General features: G+C 47.5%; 2 long non-coding RNA genes across 6 annotated transcripts in view; one reads left to right on the forward strand and one right to left on the reverse strand.

Moving 5' to 3' along the window:
- LOC134414482 (uncharacterized) overlaps positions 1 to 18,444 on the forward strand; it is a 73,411-nt gene that overhangs the window by 54,557 nt on the left and 410 nt on the right. The window contains exons 4-6 of one of the 5 annotated variants that reach the window (XR_010026748.1): positions 133 to 212; positions 2,983 to 3,145; positions 12,127 to 13,325. This is a non-coding gene — a long non-coding RNA (uncharacterized LOC134414482). Of the gene's footprint in view, positions 1 to 84; positions 213 to 2,982; positions 3,146 to 3,223; positions 6,798 to 12,126; positions 13,326 to 18,444 lie in introns of those variants that run through there. The other 4 variants (XR_010026747.1, XR_010026746.1, XR_010026750.1 and 1 more) reach the window with 4 other exon arrangements.
- Positions 9,594 to 17,852, reverse strand: LOC134414483 (uncharacterized). Its single transcript, XR_010026751.1, has 3 exons — positions 17,584 to 17,852; positions 17,329 to 17,436; positions 9,594 to 10,126 (listed from the first exon to the last, which is right to left on the reverse strand). It is a non-coding gene; the product is annotated as an uncharacterized LOC134414483 (long non-coding RNA).

The following is an 18,444-nucleotide window of genomic DNA, read 5'->3' on the forward strand; positions in this document are numbered from 1 at the left end:
CATTTCTAGCATTTATTTTCCATTTTTGGCCATCACATGCTGCTGTTTTCACTCCTATGTATGTTTTCTTCTCTAACATTTCAGATCTTCTCTCTTGTAATATTTAAAATCCTTATTTGACTGATGCTGCAGGTGGAGAGTATTAGTTACCTCCCATGACCACTCTGGCCACAATGGCTTCCTTTGCTTGACAAGCTGATTACTTTGTCAAGGTGAGTGTTAAGTCTGCCAGGAGTATCTCTGTATGTCTTGTGTAAGATTGAGGTTGCAAGCTGGTTTCTTATTGGACATGCAGTTTCTCCAGACACAGAATCCCTCTGAGGGGATATTTCCCCCCTCACTTTCCTCCTGAGAGTGATGTTGCTGCAGTTTATGCAGTAAGATTTAGATGGCTGTATCTCTGAATTTGACAAGCTAGTGGATGGCAAGCAAACCCAACCGATGAAATTCCATTGATAAAGAAAATTCTCATCCTAGCAACTACCCAGAAAAGTCCACAAGTAGAGATTAGGAGTTAATAACAACTGCACCAAGTCTGCCAAAGCTGCTGGGGATGTAACCAACAGACACTTGTGTGGAGCCAAAGAATCACTGCAGTGCCTGCTCCTGCTGCCCCTCATCAGCAGGTTTGGAAAAGCACAATCTCAGGAGGGTGATGGGGCTGATGGGCTCCCCAAAGTACCAGTTACAGGCAGTAGGGATCAGTCAGGGCCCTTTGTGACAGCTTTGCAAAAACTGGCTCAACACTGCGTAGACTCATTAAAGTAGAAAAGAAATTTCCTGTCAATTGTCACTGGGGTTGGTGTCTCAGATTGCCGCTGACACGGGAGTCCATAGCCCTGCTTCACAGAGCCAGAGCACAGTGCAGGATCCAGGTGTGTCTCTGCTTGCCAAAGTGGCTGTAGGCAGGACCAAACTTTGCCATGCACAACCCACCCAGGCCTCCAGAGACCTTCAAATGGTCATATCCTGCATGATCCCTAAAAGAGGCCAGACAGAACTGCATCAGGGAAGCTGTAGCATAAGTAGCGCCTTCAGATTGTCCATTGGATATAGTTGAGACACAAGAGCAAAGCTCAAGTAAATGAAATGCATTTCTTAGCAGTTCCTGAGAGTGAACACGTTGTGTTGTTTGTGAGCTGCAAGCCACATCTGCAAGTGGGGTGGGTGTTCCACAGAGAAATTGCTGCCTCTGGCCCCAAAATATCATTGTAAGAAGGTAGGAAAACATCCAAATTTCTCTTAATTTTTGCTAGATGGTACATTATGAGCAACTGGCAGTCAGACCACTATAGATGATAAGAATTCAGGAAACATTACTAAGCAACACAAAGAACAGAAAACAGTGTGTATTTTCTGAGAAGATTGGGGAAAAAGTCCTGTGCCACTGAATGCTTTGGGAGAATGAGTCCTAATAGTTACAGTAGCCAAATGTCACCCGGGACCAGCACGTGAACAATTCTTTTGTAATATTATTTGGCAAATGTCTCAACATCTTGAGCTTATTGCAGAATAGAAAAGAAAATGATGGCCAGTGTTGTATTCTGGTGGTACAGGAACAATAATTTCTCTAACCCTGTGTGGTGGTATCTGACCATACCTGAGGGGGCAGGTCAAAGGAAAGCAATGTGTAGATGTGGTTTTCAAAGGCACCTATTTCCTCATTTACTGCTAGGAATAAATTTCTTCCTGGCATATTGTGAAAGAAATAGTAAAATAAACAAAAGGATGGTATACTTTGTAAGATGAGGCAAACATTTGTAAGAAGTCCTTTGTAAGATGAACCTCAGGGCTACACTGCCCATAGGCAAACCAGCTCTGGGTGCTATGTAAGCACTGAGGGCAAACCCTTGGCTGCTCTTTTTCCAAGCAAATGCTGTCCTGGGGCTTCTTTCCTCACGGCAGGAAGGAGAAAAAGCAGCTTTTACTATCCAAGTGCATGACATTCCTGCTCCTCCTGGGTGGATGTTGGAACCCAGGAAATTCCTCTGGCTGCCCTGGAGGACTCGAGACCCTGACAGGGGGCTCGGGGACCTTGGCACAGAATCAAAAACACCTGTGCCTTCAATTTTAGCCCTTGGCAAAAACAATTACCAACCTTATATGAGGATTCACAAGCTACAAAGTTTAAGTAGAATGATAGTTAGTTTGTTACAAGATAGAGAAGTAGAATTTTGAGTTTTTAGAATGGGGGTTCAGAAGCCGAGATGGAGGGATTTGGGCATGCCTTGTCCTTCTTCTTTCTTCTTCTTAGCCTCCATCTTCTGGGTGATGTTGGCACTTTTGGATTGGTTTAGAGTAGAAACACACTGTCTAACATGGGTGATAGGTATCGGGAAGTTATTGTAAATGATATAAATGTATTTTTTAGTATAAAAAGATAACACTGCCCCTGAAGGCGGTCAGTGTGCCTCGGACCAACCTGCTAGACAGACCTCAGCAGATCAGAAAAGGAATGTCATAGATAACAAAGAATAAACAACCTTGAAAACCAGAACAGAAGAGTCTCGACTCCTTCCGCTGCTGAGCTGGGAAAAGAGACTCTCTAACACATCTCAGGGTCATCTTGACCACAGAGACGCCCGAGAGGTGGAAAAGAGAGGGAGCTCTTCTCCCCCTCTGCCTGCGAGGGAAGCACTGGCTATTGCTGTGAGGGGCAGCAAGCTGTGTCGGGGCAGACCTCGTTCCCCGCAGGGGTCTGCACCCCGGCCATTCCCTGCCCAAGACCAGTGTGCTGGGATGCCCTGGCCTGCCCTTCCCACGCCCCCCTTCTCTGTAGCTCCGAGCTCTGCCACTTTCTGTCTCCTTGGAAAGGCAGAGGTGGGGGAGCAGGGGGTCTCCATCGGGGGTGTCTCCTTGTAGGAGAGGAAGAAGGCACTGGCTGCCGACAGGAGCACCCACCAGCCTCCCTCTGCAGCCGGCAGCGCTCTGCCTCTCTCGTTGTTTATTATCTGACGTCTGTTTTGGTGTGTTTCCCTGCAGGCCGGGAGCCAGGAGGGCTGGCGCTCGGGACACCTCCTCCTGGTGCGCTGCCAAGGACGGTGGCGGTGTCCTGCGGCCAGAGCGGTGGCCCCGGGCACTCGGCATCCGTCCTGCGGCTCGCCCGACCCTCCCCTCGAGACCTACTTCTGCCGGGACAGGCAAGGTAACTCGCTCTGAAAATAGCTGGGACGGCGGCCAGCCGAGATTAATGCCTTCATTAACGTCCCCTGTTTATTTATAGGCTTAAAAATGCCTTGGACCTGCAAACCGAGCACAGTTGCTCCGTGGAAGCCAGGGAATCACAGGTCTCCTGCTTCTGCCTTTCCCCTTCCTGCTATTTCGTTCTGATTGCTGGGACTGTAAAACCTCTCTGGAGCAGGCACCGTTTCCCATTGTGAAGCTACTTTGTAAACCTTCCTAACTGAAGGGACACACACAGATACTCTTTTTCATTCTTTCTTTTTTTTTTTTTTTTTTTTTTTTTGTCCCAAGAATGATGTATTTGTCTGGTCTCCTTCCTCTACCAACTTCTTTTTGTGTGCACACTCTGTCCTGTGGCCCTCTTGGAGAAAATTCTCTTTTTGATGAATTCCTGAGGCAAAGGCTGAGCAGCCATCACAGGAATTAGTGATTTCCCACCTTGGGTTTTAAACTGTGAGCTCTGTGGAAGGAAGACTGAGATTCTCATGGCTGTGGAGAGCATGGAGAGCACTTAGGATGTGTAGGGCCCTAGTGAGAAATGCAGATGCAATTAGTGATCGTGCAGGTCTTCCAACAAAAGCAGCAGAGCTAGCCCAGCACCCAGGTCCTCCAGAAGCCTCATGGGACTGGTGAGAAAAGAAAAAAACCACCCCAAGTGTGTTGGCCCCAGCTGAGGAGTTTTTGGCTCATGACCTGTGGCCATACTGCCTGGCCTGTCTCCCAGAGGTCAGTGAAAGGTAAGTGAGAAAGGAGACTTGTTGTCAGCAAGCACAAATCCAAGGGATAGGCTGTGTGACTGGGAGATAGGAGGCTCCATGAGTAGGAGAAAAAGGTAAAAATGCCTGTCCTCACACCCAGAAGCATGGCAGCTCATGGAAGTGAGGTTGTTTCACAGGGCAGCCACCCTTCACTTCACTGTTGCTTTTTTGTTGTATCAGAGATAAGCTCCTGTGACAGTGTCCTCTTGGCCCTCATCTTCTAGGGATGAAATAAAGAGCCAGCAGAGAACCGCTCAAACCAGTGTTGTCTTAATTTTCCCTCTGGGCAGTGAGAATACTTCAGAGCAGAGTGAATGAGCCCAAAATGGTAGAAGGAGAGTTTCTGTGTCACTACAGGTGAAGCCACAACCCTGGGATACCCTCACCCTGCCAGCAACTGGTGGTTTTGAGGCATCTTTGGGCCTTGCTTTCCCCTTCCTCTCTTTCCCACTTGGGTTCTTGGCTCCAGATCTCCTCCATCCCATCTTGGCCAGGCCCCAGCTCTCCTGGGATGGGGCTGTGATGAGGATGGGAATGCCTGCTCACATCTCACTTTCCACATCTGTTAAATGGGACCATGAAATTCTAACTTTATATGGAAGTGTTCCAGGCCAGGTTGGATGGGGCTTGGAGCAATCTGGTCTAGTGGAACGTGTCCCTGCTCATGGCAGGAGAATTGGAACTGGATGGTCTTTAAAGGTCCTCCCAACCCAAACCATTCTGTGATTTTCTACAGTCCATGGAAGGGTAAAAGCAGACATGCAATTGTTCAGCCATCCAAAGGTGATAGCTGGGAGAATATTTCTATGCCTGATATACATGAGATCCTGTGTCATTTTAAAGGCTTCAAAGAAAAGACAAGTCATATGCAGCGCCTGAGACAAAGCCAGGAAGGGGGAAAAGAGTCGTGTGTAACTGTATTCTATTTATTCTAGGAAAGAGACACATTTTAAATTGTGTCTCATCTAAATTCCTGAACATCTGACCAGAAAAGGCAATGCAGCTTTCTCACTAGACAGATGTCAGAGCAGGGGAGTGAGTCTTGTGACAAGAGACCATCTGCATCTCAGACTGATTACCTGCTTTGAAGAGTGAATATAAAAAGTAGAGGGTTTTGGGTTTTTTTTAAACAAGATGGCAAGACTTCATTTCAGCTCTGGGACACCCATCCCTGAATGCTGGTGCTATCCAGCTTCTGTGACATTACTCACCCTGATACAGAAAGCAAGAGCTGGGGATTTTTCCTGTTTCATTGGGCTACACCCAGTTGTAACCATATTTAACCTTCCTTTTTCTAGCTGCCAACACTGGGTGGCACTAAGTAACTCCTTCTGACATTTTACAAAATTGACTCTAAAACCTTGAATCACACCGATTTGGCTCCACTCTGTCTTGACAGCAAATGGTTTTGTTTGAGAAACTTTGGATCATATGGTTGTTGCATAGAAACATCTGACTTGCATGGCATGTTTTGTACTTCCCTGGTTTGTTAGGTTGTTAAAACTCTTATGAAACTCTGGCCTTACAGCCTGGTAAAGGTTGAATGTGCTGTTGGACTTGAAAGCCAAATTTCCTGTGTTGAGTCAAGAATTTATGGAATACTTGAATATATAGACCTGAATATCCAATCTGTGCTTTATGACAGAGGTTTAAATAAGTCTCACTGAAAGGCTGAGGTTGAAAGGCACCTCTGGGGATCATGTAGGCCAAGTCTTCTACTTGAGCAAGGTCAGCCAAAGCAGGGTTAACCAGGTGGTCCCCAAAGGGTTCCAGGAGCCGGTTGCCAGCCCCAGAGTTTCCTTGTCAGTCTCTAACCAGAGCCTGGACACTGCCATGTCTGCTGGCTACCACTGCCAGCTACACTCTGTAAAAATCCTGCTAAAATAAATCAGCTTTAAAAGAAACACCCCACAAACACATGGCTGTCACCCCCACTGGCTGTGCTCACCCTACAAGCACCCAGCCACCCTTTAACCAGCCTGTCCAGTGGGCTCTGGGAGATGCTGGTGCATATGGTGATGGAGGTGGCAAAAGATCAGGGCCAAGTGGTTTGTCCTCAGAGGACACCCAGGTCTATGAGCAGCCTGACCTGGTGGCCATGCCCATGATGGAAGGTTGGAACTAGATGATCTTTAAGGCCCCTTCCAGCTCAAGCCATTCTATGATGCTATGGCAATGGCTTGTGGCCATTGTCAGCTACGCCACTGTGGAGCCCACTGCCATGTCCTGGTAACAAACATTACCATTGTTGTGCATGTACCTGTCCCTAAGAAGGTGTTTACATTCTAACAGAGAGCAGATGGCATAACCTGATGGACACATAAAGATGTGTGTCCTGAAAGGAGGACATAGAAGCACCACTTATAGTAGCTAAAAATGCTCAATACAGAAATTAGGTGAGCAAGTCTTGACAGACTGGCCATGGCCATTCTGACAGCAGTGGGAGAGGTGCAGCTGAGGAAGAAGCTGCCCAGGGTGAGAGATGGTAACTGCTGAAGGTCCTTGATGTCTCCCAACAGAAGAGCAGGCAGAGGGTGAGACCATCTGGCAACTACATTGGAGCCAGGGCAGCAAGGATCATATAGGAAGCAGTACCTGCAGTATCCCTTCCCTCTCCTGTGGCAGTGGGAAGGGGGCACAAGTAAAGCAAATGATGTCTGAAGAACAGCTTAGTCACTGAAAAGCACAGCTTCTGGTTGACTGAAGCTATCTGCCAATTGGTGTGCAACCATTCATCAGAATTAGCCCCGAAAATTAGAAACATAAAAATGGCTTGCTTTGTTGGTTTGAGGTTCCTTTTACTTGTTTTTTGAAGATGATCTCAAAAGGAAACCTCAGCTGGAGCGAGGATTTACCCAACACGCTGTGTCTTCAGAGTGTGGCCAAACCACAGGACAGCCTGCAATGGGGCTCTCCTAATCCTCTTGCTCAGGGTAGAATTATTTACTCTGTTTATTGGACCAGATAGAGCAGGAACACCAGCAGGACTAAACTGCCTGCCCCAAAGAGCAGGCCTGGGATCCGGTCGCTAGTGGACAAGAGCAGTTGTTTCAGAGTAGCATTTGCTGCTCAGGGCCAGCCAACAAAAAAGAGGCTGAATTTGACAGCATAGCATGGCACTTGACTCCAGCTTAGCTTGGCCCTGTGTGTTGGGCTTATGGACCTAAGAGCAAACCAAAGTATTGTTGTAAGTTTGGTGGTTTTTTATCCCAGCATAAAATGCCCAGAAGATGATGCTATAGCTCACCAGTGCTGAATTCCAGAGGGTGTGATGTAGCATGGTCTGGATTGAGGCATGAGAGTGTTCAGGAGAGCTGGAGGATGGAAAGGCTGGTGGGACCATGCTGGAGGAACATCCTGAGGGAAATGAGACAGAGCTTGTTCATGTGGCTCTTGCAAGTTGTCCCAGGAGTATCCATGCCCAGAGAAGCACTGCCTGGCGGCTGGAGGGAGCTGCTTGTCCCAGTCCAGAGGACAGCATAGGTGTGTGCTGACCAACACCATGGGAACAGGCAGGATGAGGACCCAGAGTCAGCTGGGGAGCTGTGTCTGACATTGTAGGCACATCTGACAGCTATAGCTACATCACCAGCAAAGAACAGATGGACTCCAGCCCTGGATTTGTGCTCATTGTCTGCTGGGCTCTCTGCTAACTCTGAGCCTTTGGTGTGGATCACTCCAAGTAGCAATTGCCAAGGTAAATGTTCTCCTTGGGAAGCAAGCTCTAGGCACAGTGCCTGCGAGCCCAGGGGTGCCACTCTGCCCTGGCCTTTGTGCTGAGCAGTGTGGGCACAGCAGGGCACAGCCAGGCTCCTGCCTCTTTGTGCTGCATCTCCATGTGCCTCTGGTGCTGCCTGGCACACTGGGTGTGATATTGCTTCCAGGAAACCTTTTAAAAAATATTTTCCACTTGAGAAACAGAAGGGGTTTGAACTTGCATCCTGTGTGCTCTGAGGCTGTGTTGTAGGCAGTGGATTGCAGTGGGTGATAGCTTCCCTTCATAGGCCTTGTGGCTGAGGACAAAGTTTCCTTGGGAATCTCCCTTTCCATTCCATGAGGGTTTAGGGGTTGGCCTGTATCATGCTTTTTTAGCCTTTAGTTTGATTGCCAAACAGAAAATCAACTATTGGAAGATCTGCCTTGTCAAACAGACAAAGGCCCCGAGAGGCAGAAGCTTTTTGGAAAGAGGCCTTAGCTTTGCGGGGATCATGAGGATTGGGCAGGATTCAGGCAGAGGATAAACCCCACTATCCAAGAGGATAACTTGAGGAAAGGGAGTTGCACAGGATTTTTCCACTGCTGTAGGAACCTTTGCTGTAATTCGGCTCGTGTTGATTAACCCTGGATGCTGGATTCTTAAAAAGTGATTAGTGAGATCACCCTGGAAATAGAAGCAGATGTGCCATCTGTTATGCAGTGTATGGGGCTTAGAGGGAGGTTTTCCTGAAGCACTGAAAGAAAGGAGGAGATCCCAACACTGAAATGAGGTTTCACTCCTGTCACCTTCCTGTTTACCTCCCCAGAAGCTAAACACCCCTGTGAACACGTGAGGTGAACTGGTGGGATTCACTGTCAGTGGACTGGAGCTGTAGTTCTGGCCAGTGACTGGGTTGAGAGATGAGCTATGGTGGCACCTCAGCCTTCAGGGGAAGACATGGTATATATCTTGGTGTCAGAGACACTCTCCAAGCACCTGGAATCCCAAAGTGGGAAGTCTGGGCTTCAGTCTGAACTTGTGCTGGTGCTGCCTCAGAGCACCTTTCCCCTTAGTGAAATGTAAACTGGAGGTAGTTTTTTTTAATACTTCTAGGGAGTTGTTCCCATGTTGTACCCCTGCCCCGAAATGCTCTCTCCCTTCATCGTGTAGTGACTCACTGCAGGTCCCAAGGATTATCAGAAGCACTAAGCAGCTCTGAGACAGCAATTGCAATTATGCTTCTACAGCTGTGATTGTCCACAGCCATGCTTTCTGTCTTCCTCCAGAGCAACGGAGGATTTTAAGGAATGGTGCAAGGCTGAAGAAGGCAATACATCCATATGTGCTTTCCTAAATCTAATCTGGCATCCTTCTGGCTGCCATAACCTCTGGAGAGCAAAGTGCACGTTTGTGCTGTTCATAGCACTGCTGCCTGATAAGCAATATCTGCTCTAACAGGGGAAGCACTGCCGCACCTGGGGAGAACAGGAGCGGGTTCCCTTTGATCTGCAGGGCACCTCTCTCAGCACAGCTGCACAGCCAGCTAGAAAACTGTCAGGACTCTTGTTTTCTGCTTCCTTTTTCTCAGACTAAACCTCGAGTTTCATACTCAAAAAGAGCCTCTGGCAGGCCTGCATGTAAAAATATAACAATGTCACTACTATTTGTTATTCATACATACTGTCTATTCATATTCAGGAGCAGAGAAGGGCCACTGCTTTATGACCGTGCAATAAAACAGGTCACTGCTCCCCATGTGCTTTGAAGCCCAGGACATGATCCAGTGGGGGTAGAAAATGAGACTCCAGGCACATAAAAGGGATTGCTGCAGTGGATCTCTTGGCAGAGACCAGACCTAAATACGCAGCACACCTACAAAGCACAGGTACAGCTCCACAGTGGAATAGGAGCCCAGTATCCAGCTGCCTCCCTCAAGCAGAGGTGTTCAAGGAAGGCTGGGCACTGCTTCACCAACACCTTTGGGGATCTGCTGAATGTGGAGCCTGCTGGCATTGCCCTGGTTTTACCTGGCTAAATCCAGCTGCCCCATAAAACAAATGACTTGACTGCCCTCCTGTTGCTCCTCTTGCCCACCTCTACCACTATCACCTGCCCTTGTCTCTGGAGTCTCCACTGGGACCAAGGTGGGGCTGGTGACATGCCATAAGGAGGAGGGTGACCAGATGGATTCAGCATGCAGTTGTTCCTTACATTTTCAAAATGTCATCTCAACCCCCACCAACACCCCCAGCTTCAGCATTTCATGGCTATCCCCATGTCTTGCTCCCCAGGATGCTGGAAGTTTGGAATTTGGAATTCAGGAGGGTAGAGGGGACAGCCTGGAGAAGATAGCTCACTTTCTGGACACCAGGGCACATCTTGGAGCAGGTAGAAACTTCAAGAGCTGAGTCATCATCTCCTCCCAACACCGCCTGTGTGGTGAGGAACCCAAGTAGACCCCACCAGCTCTATTCACTCCAACAGGAATCTGGGGACACAAAAATGTGTGGTGAGCAAGAAGGGCTCAGGTTTGCTCTCTGCTTCCCTACAGAGGCATTTTGGCCTCACAAGGAGTTAGGGGACAGGCAAGCACAGCACAGGGAGAAAGCAGGATGCTGTGGAAGCCGGTGGAGACAGCAACCCCACCAACATCTCTTTTTTTCCCCCAGCAGTGGCAGCAACCCTCTGCCTCCCATCCCAAATGGAGCTGCCCCCAGCAAGCCCAGCTGTCCTCAAGGATGACTTTGCTCTTCCGGGCTCCCCCTTGTTCATGCAGGGCTGATCCAAAAAAGATGTTGGCAGAAGATGTTACAGACCTTTCAAAATCCCCCTCCATATTCCAGCACTTCCTCTTCTCCATCCTCAGACAGGAATCACACAGGTCTGGACCTCATTCCCCAGCCCTGGAGCCCTGGCAAGCAGAAGCCGGTGCCCGCAGCAAGTCCTCCCAATTACTCCTTCTAAAACACTCTCACCAAAGAGTTGATTAACACAACAAAACGTCCTCTCTGAGCACCCTACCATGCACAAGGATCACACACCCACTGCCCAGGGAGAGGATGGGGTCCAGACTCCTCCTGGAAGCCCTAATGGGAGAGGGGAGAAGGGATGTTATCAGGAAGGGCAATGGTTATCCTCAGAAAAAAGTCACGTAAGATAAATCTTTTTGTCCCTCTAAAGCCATGGAACAAAAAGACGTTGTTACTCTCTATTTCCATGGAGCTTTCATCAGAAAAATGGAAAGCATGTTTAAAAAATAGGGAGAAGGATGTGGGGAGCCTTACCAAAGGTGTCTGAAATGTCTGAGCACACCTGCCTGGCTGTGTTAGCGCTGCTGGACCCTGTGCCCTGGAGCTCAGCGATGCTCAGGCGACCAGGCAGTGCACCCATGGGGGGCTTTTTCCCTGTCAGCGTTCACACAGCTGGAGCAAGGACACAGGAGGAAGTGCTGGTGGTCCTGAATGTTTTGTTTGAGCAGCTGAAGGGAGAGATGTTTTCTCCCATGGTTTATTGGAAAAGCGGAGTACAGTGTGGCTGCCAGCACAGTGACAAGGTCCCCACTCGGTGATGAAGGTCTGCACTCAAGGGCGTGCTGGAGCACACTCTGTCATGGCAGCCCAGCCTCCCCTGGGACAGAAACCACTCAGTGCTGGACCTACAACCACCCACAACAATCCTCACACTGCCCCTTGGGGCTGCCTGCCCTAATAATAACTCAGTAGTAACTCCCCTCTCCACACACCCAAGCATAACCACACATTTTTCCCAAGTGTTTAGCAAATGTAACCTCTGTGTTTTATACCTTTCACTCATTGATCAAGCTGATGTGTTTCTCTTTTGGACAAATAGTCATTACATCTGAAAGTTTATGGCTTGGCTTTGAAGTTAATGTTCTCTGAGATGAAGGAGAAAGTTCACACTTCTTCTATTGCTTCCAGCCCTTCTGGCTGCAGACCAGATAAGAGAGTGATGCCTTCAATTTACAAGTGATGACTATTTTTTCAGGCAGAAAAGCTGAAAGACTTCTTAATGTAATAATGGCTTGAATATTGCTATAGTGCTCAGCAAAATGCTAGAAAAGGAGGGAAGTGAGTCCATGAAACATATGGACACCTCAGACTGGTTATTTCTCTATTTACAGTCTCATTTTCATCTGAGGCTGCATTTCCCTTCCTCCACTCTTGCTGTTGCAGCCACTCTGACTCTGTTTGTCCACAAGCTGTCATTTTCTGCCAGCAACCTTCCTGTGTGGAAGAGCAGCCTTCACAGCCAAAAAGTTTTCTCCAGCTTAACATTAAGAGGTCTCTCCCTCTAATTCTCCTTGAATAGGTAAAGAAAATGCAGTTTTACAGCACACTCCATTAACAGCCAAGACTGAGTGTTTAAGTTGGAGGGTGTTAAGGCATCCAGTTCCTTCACACTTATTTGGAAATTGCAGCCTTGGTGTGACCTTTTCAAGACTCCTACTTCTCCTCCTTCCTATTTCAGCATCAGCTCCTCCAGCCTTCACTGGGAGAAAGATTTTAGAAGCTTTTAGGAGCAACATGCACAGAATGCTTGGAGTATGACTGTCACTACCTGCAAGCTCCAGGGAGAGTAAGCAAGCCCTGAAGGGACTTTGGAGAGGGATTGGGTTTCCCAGAGATCCATCAAGCCAGCTTTGGGAAGTCTCTAAAGATGGCAGAGCCACCACTTGACTAGAGGCACCTGTGCTTGCCCATATCCTGCTCCCCTGCCCACCATATCCCTCTAGGCCTCTTCACCCAGACATGGCTTTTCCATTTGACCCCACCAGTCACAGGACTGGCCAAAAAGAGATGCCAGGAAGACCTAAGTGTACCTCTCAGCTGGGGCTATCTGAGCTGTGAAATGCAGCTCTGGCAAGAGCTCCTGCAGAGCGTGCACAAAATTGCCACTATTTTGATACTGCTAATGAGTAGATGCTTGTATAAATAAAATACCTTCTGATATGTCATTTACAAAACATCAAGGTTTTCAGTAATTTAGGATTGAATTACACCCTGTTGTAGCACATAAGGGGAAGGATTAGGGCACTGCAGCTCACAGCTGGGCAGCTAAACCTGCTTTTCCTGTTCAATCGTCTGCCTTCGATCTGTTTCTCTTTAATATTCAGCTGAAATTCAGCTGAGAGGCATCAGCCATGCTCAGGTCAGTAAGGTACCACTGGATGAATGTTTGTGCTCTTTGTTAAGTGAAATTTGGCACCTGACTGGAGGGACCACAAGCCCCCCAGCAAATCCTGGATGCCTCCCTGTTGTTGGGTCAGGTGCTGCTGAGAATTGGCAGCCCAGCAGCACAAGGCTCTCAAGTCTCCCTGGCACAATCACAAGGATCAGCCAGAAAATCCCTCCCAGGAGGTGATGGAAAACCCCAGGGTGCCACCAGCATCCCCCACACCAGCCAACAGAGTCCCTCCACCACTACAGACCTGCAGCATCCTCTGCCACATGCAGTAATTCCCTTTTGTTGGCATCTGTGCTGCTCATTTATTTGCCTCTGTCAGCATGACCAAGTGATGGGATGGGCTCTGCAGGATTTGTATTGATCTTCCTCCATGTCTTGGCATTGGGATCTGGCTTACTGACCACTCAAGAAACTTCCTTTTCCTTTATTTCACTCCATTTCATCCTTTGATGTTATGCTAAATAAAATCTACTTATCGTTAACCACACCTCACAACAGCAGTGGTTATGTTTGTTGCTGGTTTAGTTTCCAAGTAATTTAAATAAACAACTGAGCCATGAGGAGAAACTACAAAACATCCTTTTCCCCTGGACATCATGACAAGGCAGGCTATTAATATTTCTTTAGCACAGCAAACTTTGAGGCTTGAAATACATACCTTGGTTTGCCAAATGGGATAATTATTAACATTTTCAACTATTCAGCTAATGAGTTCCAGTGTTGCAGCGAATGTGGTGCTGTATGGTGTTTCTCACACTAATTTCTTGGGAAATCTGGGTCTGTAATTCGGTGCAGTCCTCACAGCAGGAATGTGTTTCATCTTCTAAGGTGACGTCAGCCACTCTTGTCCTGGCATTAAAAGTCAGCCAGTGTCCCTTCCAGCTTTCCCAGGCAATCAGCAGCCAGAAAATCCGTGTTGTGCTTGGGAACACCAGTGTCAGGAAGTGTGAAGGTGGTTGTCCTGCTTCTGGTGTCAGGGCTACCCTCTGGGAACCAGCCCCAGTGCAACACCCCCTCTATTTCAGGGAATGCCCAATTTTCCTTCAGGAGCACCTACAAGTGCTTGGCAGTGCCACACTGGGGACACAATGGATAAATCTCCTCCTGGAGAACTCAGGGGCTGGCAGTCACTTTAGGGTCTTTGATGCTTTTCTCTCCTTCCCCTGGGGAAGGCAGGGCCAGTGGGAGGGGGGCTGGGTACCAGTGGCACTGGAGCATCCCTGGGGCTAGCAGGGGCACCAGGACATCCCATGCTGTGGCCCTGCTCTGTTTCTGTGGTGCTGCCTGCTCACTTCCATTTTCAGAGGGTGGCATGGCTGAAAGTGAAGCTGTGCACCCTTCGGGGGAGACATTCTGGAGAGCACCAGCCTGTTCCCCAACTGCACCGCAGAGCAATATTGTTTCACCACAAAAAAATCTCACTGGCCGACACACAGCAGGTCTGGAGCAGCCCCTGAGAAGCACCAGGCTCTGCATCCCATTAGGGCTGCCCGGAGGAAGCTGGACAGGATTTTTATTAAATCAAGATCAGTCAATGCTTAAAGAAGGGCTTTTTTGAATTACGAGCTGAACCTCATGTTTGGTGCCCTGCCAAGCTCAGGATAGTGCGAGGAAGAAAAGGAGATGTATTTTTGGACTCCATGTCTGCTAACAGGCTGTTAGATAAAATTAAAGAGGCTGTTTGTAAAGAATCCGCTGGTGCTGAAGCAGATGTGGAGGCCCGAGTTTATGACAAGATATATTTCTGGTGTTGGCACGAACAATCAATTTCATTCAGGACTTTCCTCATGTTGTAATGATTTGTTGGTTTGGGGTTGATTTTTTTTTTATTTATTTCATTATTTTAACTGAAACTGGCACAATGCCCTCATTACTTGTGATAAACTTGTTTGTTTACTCATGTCGTGGTAACCGGAGAGCTGGACTCAGGCTCTGCTTCCTTGGATGCCGCTTGTTTCCTACCAGAGCACTTGGAGCTGGCTGACACTGGCACTGTGTTTTAAAAAACACTGCTTTCCTCAGCCTTGCAGGCAGCAAGGGCATCGCTGTGCTTTTACAAGAGAAGTCAAGAGCACAAGTGAAGGCACATTGTCATTAATTATGTATCGTTTGGGTTTTTCCTGCCTTGCTGCTCCTCCTTGGACCCAACACTGAGTCCTGACTTCCTTATGGCACAGATAAAAACTTGAAAGAGAAAAGCCCAACATGATTGCTGTGATCTAAATCTACAGCAGGGCATTGCATATGGAAGGCATAATATTTGATGGTAAATTTTTGTTTGACATTATAGTAGAAGTTAAGGGAAAAGGTGTCATCCTTGGCCTAGGGTTTCATAAGTGCCACAGGCAGATGGGTTCCTTTAAACCTTTCTCTCCTCTTCTAAAAGGAGAAACAATCTGGACTCAAGCAAACCTTAAAGTCATAAAATCCCAGGTTCCAATAAATCTTTGTTTTATAAAAACATATTGAGCATATATCAAAACAGAAACTGTAAAAGAAATTAAACATGTGTGTGTCACATACTCTGCTGGGTGCTCCCTAATAGTTTTGCAGGATCAGTGGAATAACGAGGTGCAGTTTTGCTCTGTGAAGTTTTGGCACCTCCCTGCAGCGCTGTTGGGCTGCCCAGGGCGCCCACCCAGAACACGAGCAAGCACCAGGGGAGGGGATGGCAGCTCCACTCCCACCTCCTCTCCCTTCTTTCCCAGTGTGGACAAGCTGGGCTGTAGCTGTGCCCCCACAGGGCATCACAACATCTTCCCTTTGGGGGCCCAGCGAAGTGGGGACTTGCTCCTCCAGCCCAGTGAATGGCAAGGCCATGGCAAAAAACAGTGCTGTAAGTCAAAGGGAGGGAAAAGTAAAATGATATCTGGGAGGAGGATTTGCCTGCCTGTTCCCATAAAGTGGAAGAGCAAAGCAAAAATGAAAGGAACTGGGATCACACTGCAGAGACAGAGATTTTAACAAGCTCCTTTTCAGGGCTTTAAAAGATTAGGCATGTGACGTAATCTTGACATTTCCTGGCTGACTGGTGATTTCCTCGGATCAAATACCCGGAATGCTGGGGACTTGTCACCACCTCGTGCAGCTCCTATTGCTTGCAGCACCCCGGGGACGCAGAAGGGGTGAGGCACAGGGCTCTGGGGCAGGGAGCAGGACCCGCACCCCTCTCCCTGTGCTCCCTCTCATCCTGGCTGGGTGAGCCATGGAGCACACACCTTCCCTTTTAGAAATTCCTCTTAACTTTGAGAGTTGAGGTTTAAGGCTCCTGGCCACGGGTCCTGCACACAGAAGCCTTGGCAGAGAGACTAAAGCCTGCGAGAACCCTGGCAGGGACAGACCCTCAGACCTTGTCACAATATATAATCTATTTCATTCAATCTCTTGTCGAATGACAGTTTTATAAAATTCTAATTGGCTTGCTAGAGTAGTCAAAACCAAGACCAAAAGCCAGCAAAGCACTATAAATTTTGGGAATCTTCTTATTATGAAGATTCATCAAGTTTCTGCTGGTAGTGTGCTGAAACTTGAAAGTTATGGGGGAAAAAAAAAAAGCAGCAAAACATTTATTTGCATTTTGTCAAGCATTGAGACAGGCTTCCCAGGAAAGTGGTAGAGCTGCCAAACCTGGAGCTTGCAACCAGAGCAGGCACAGCGGCAAACCCCCATCCTGACTTGAGATCCTCCAACCTCTGCTGTAGTGGGTAGAAGGAAAACAACCCCAAACTCTTGCCAGATTTTTTTTTAATCTGGATTTCCAAAGAGTGTCTAAATTTGGGTTGCTCAGGTGCTCTGTATTATTAATTACCCTAAAATAGGTACAACCAAAGGCAAGCAAAGAAGCACCTGTCTGGGAAGCACTCATAGCGTGACCAAAGACTCCAGGCAGCTCTTCCCCACCAGGGAACCACTGGCAAATCAAACCAGCTGGAGGCTGCAGGGCATCAGGGTGGTGGGAGCTGCAGGGGCCACCCTTCTGCTCCTGACCCGGCAGGTTCAGGCTGTGTGTAAACAGGGAAGCTGCAGCTGAGAGGTTAATGCAACTCCCCTCTTAAAAAGTATTTAGAAAAGGCATTTAAAAGAGTATCACCAGCTAGTTTAATGCAGCACCAGCATGGCTTTAGTAGTATTTTGAAAAAATAATCCTAATATTAGAAAGAATATATATTTTGTTACATTTTTCCCCATAACTTCCGTGCAAATAGTGTAAATAATTGATAGAGGATGTTGCAACCCTTCCAGCACAGCCCTGCACAGCAGAAAGAGAAAGTGAAACAAAGTGCAAGCTGGAAAGCCCCTGGGAAGGCAGGGAGACAAGGCCAGCAGGAGCCTTTGGCAGGGCTCCTGTCTGCCCAGTGCCTGCCCCAGGCTCCCAATCCCAGGCAAAGTCTGGGCAGAAGGTTAAAGCAAGGATTAGTTAAGCAGCATGGGCTGGTTTTGGTTTTTAGCTTAAATATATCCCATGCTCTGGCTTTTTATACTCACATGGAGATGCATGATGTGATTTTTGGGCTTGGGTCACTTCAATTTTATTATTGCAGGTGGCCCAAATAAATTTTCCCGAGGTTTTTCTTGTATGTTTTCTAAAGAGAACTGTAAAATGAACAGTTAGAGTGGTTTGTTGGAGCTTTTGAATAAGGATGGGGAGCAGCTTCCCCATCAGTTTTACAATTATGCACTCTGCCTCAATCCTGACATTAAATGCATCGTCCCAACACCAAAAAAATCAACAGAACTTACCTGAGAGATGCAGATATTCAGATGTACAAAACAACTGTTTATTACAGGCATTTCAGGCAATTTGAATTGTGTCATGCATTTCTGTTTCCACCTTTCTTTCCTCCATTTTGCTTCACTAAAAACCTCCACAAAGCTGCATGCACGCAAATCTGCTTCACACACAAAACTTCCCAAGGTTAATTTATAACCAATTAACTTGAGGAGCTCAACACCTTTGCAAAGGTTGGTGTGAACTCTCAAAATCTATAGCTGGAAATCAAATACAGGTAAATCTCTGATTAAAAAAAATAAATAAGGAACATGATTAGTAATCCTTTGGTGTTTGGCAACCAAAGCAAGCGGAAAAAGGGAGCAAGGCTAATGATCACACACCCCTTTTAGGAGCAGAGCTACACACTGTGCAGCACAGTAGGTTCTCTCTAAAGCATTTTTAAAAGTCTTCTGTGGGACAAAGGAGTTGTCCTGAACTTTTATTGTTTTAAAATTAATACAGAAAAACAGGAAAATAGTGAGTTGCCTCTGCAAAAGTCATGGACCAGTGATTAAGCACAGGGGTTATCAACTTGATCTCAAGTTTTGAGAGCACTGAATAGAGAAAAGTCCATGTAGAATACCCAGTTTGCAAGTTTACCTTTGAAAAACCACCTGTGGAGCCTCTTCTGGCCTTTTGGCCTTTTTCATGAAATCCAGGAGATCTCAGTGATGAGAGATTTCTGCACGCTGTGGGCACGAGACACTGCTCGGAGCAGCGCTCTGGAACGCGCTGTCTCCTTGTTTATATTTCAGTGCTACGCGGGATTAATCCTCCATTTCATTCATTGTCTTCTTACTTCTCTGCTACTGGGAACAGTAAATAAGAGG

Source organism: Melospiza melodia, chromosome 2 (assembly GCF_035770615.1).
Source record: "Melospiza melodia melodia isolate bMelMel2 chromosome 2, bMelMel2.pri, whole genome shotgun sequence".
NCBI lineage: Eukaryota > Metazoa > Chordata > Aves > Passeriformes > Passerellidae > Melospiza > Melospiza melodia.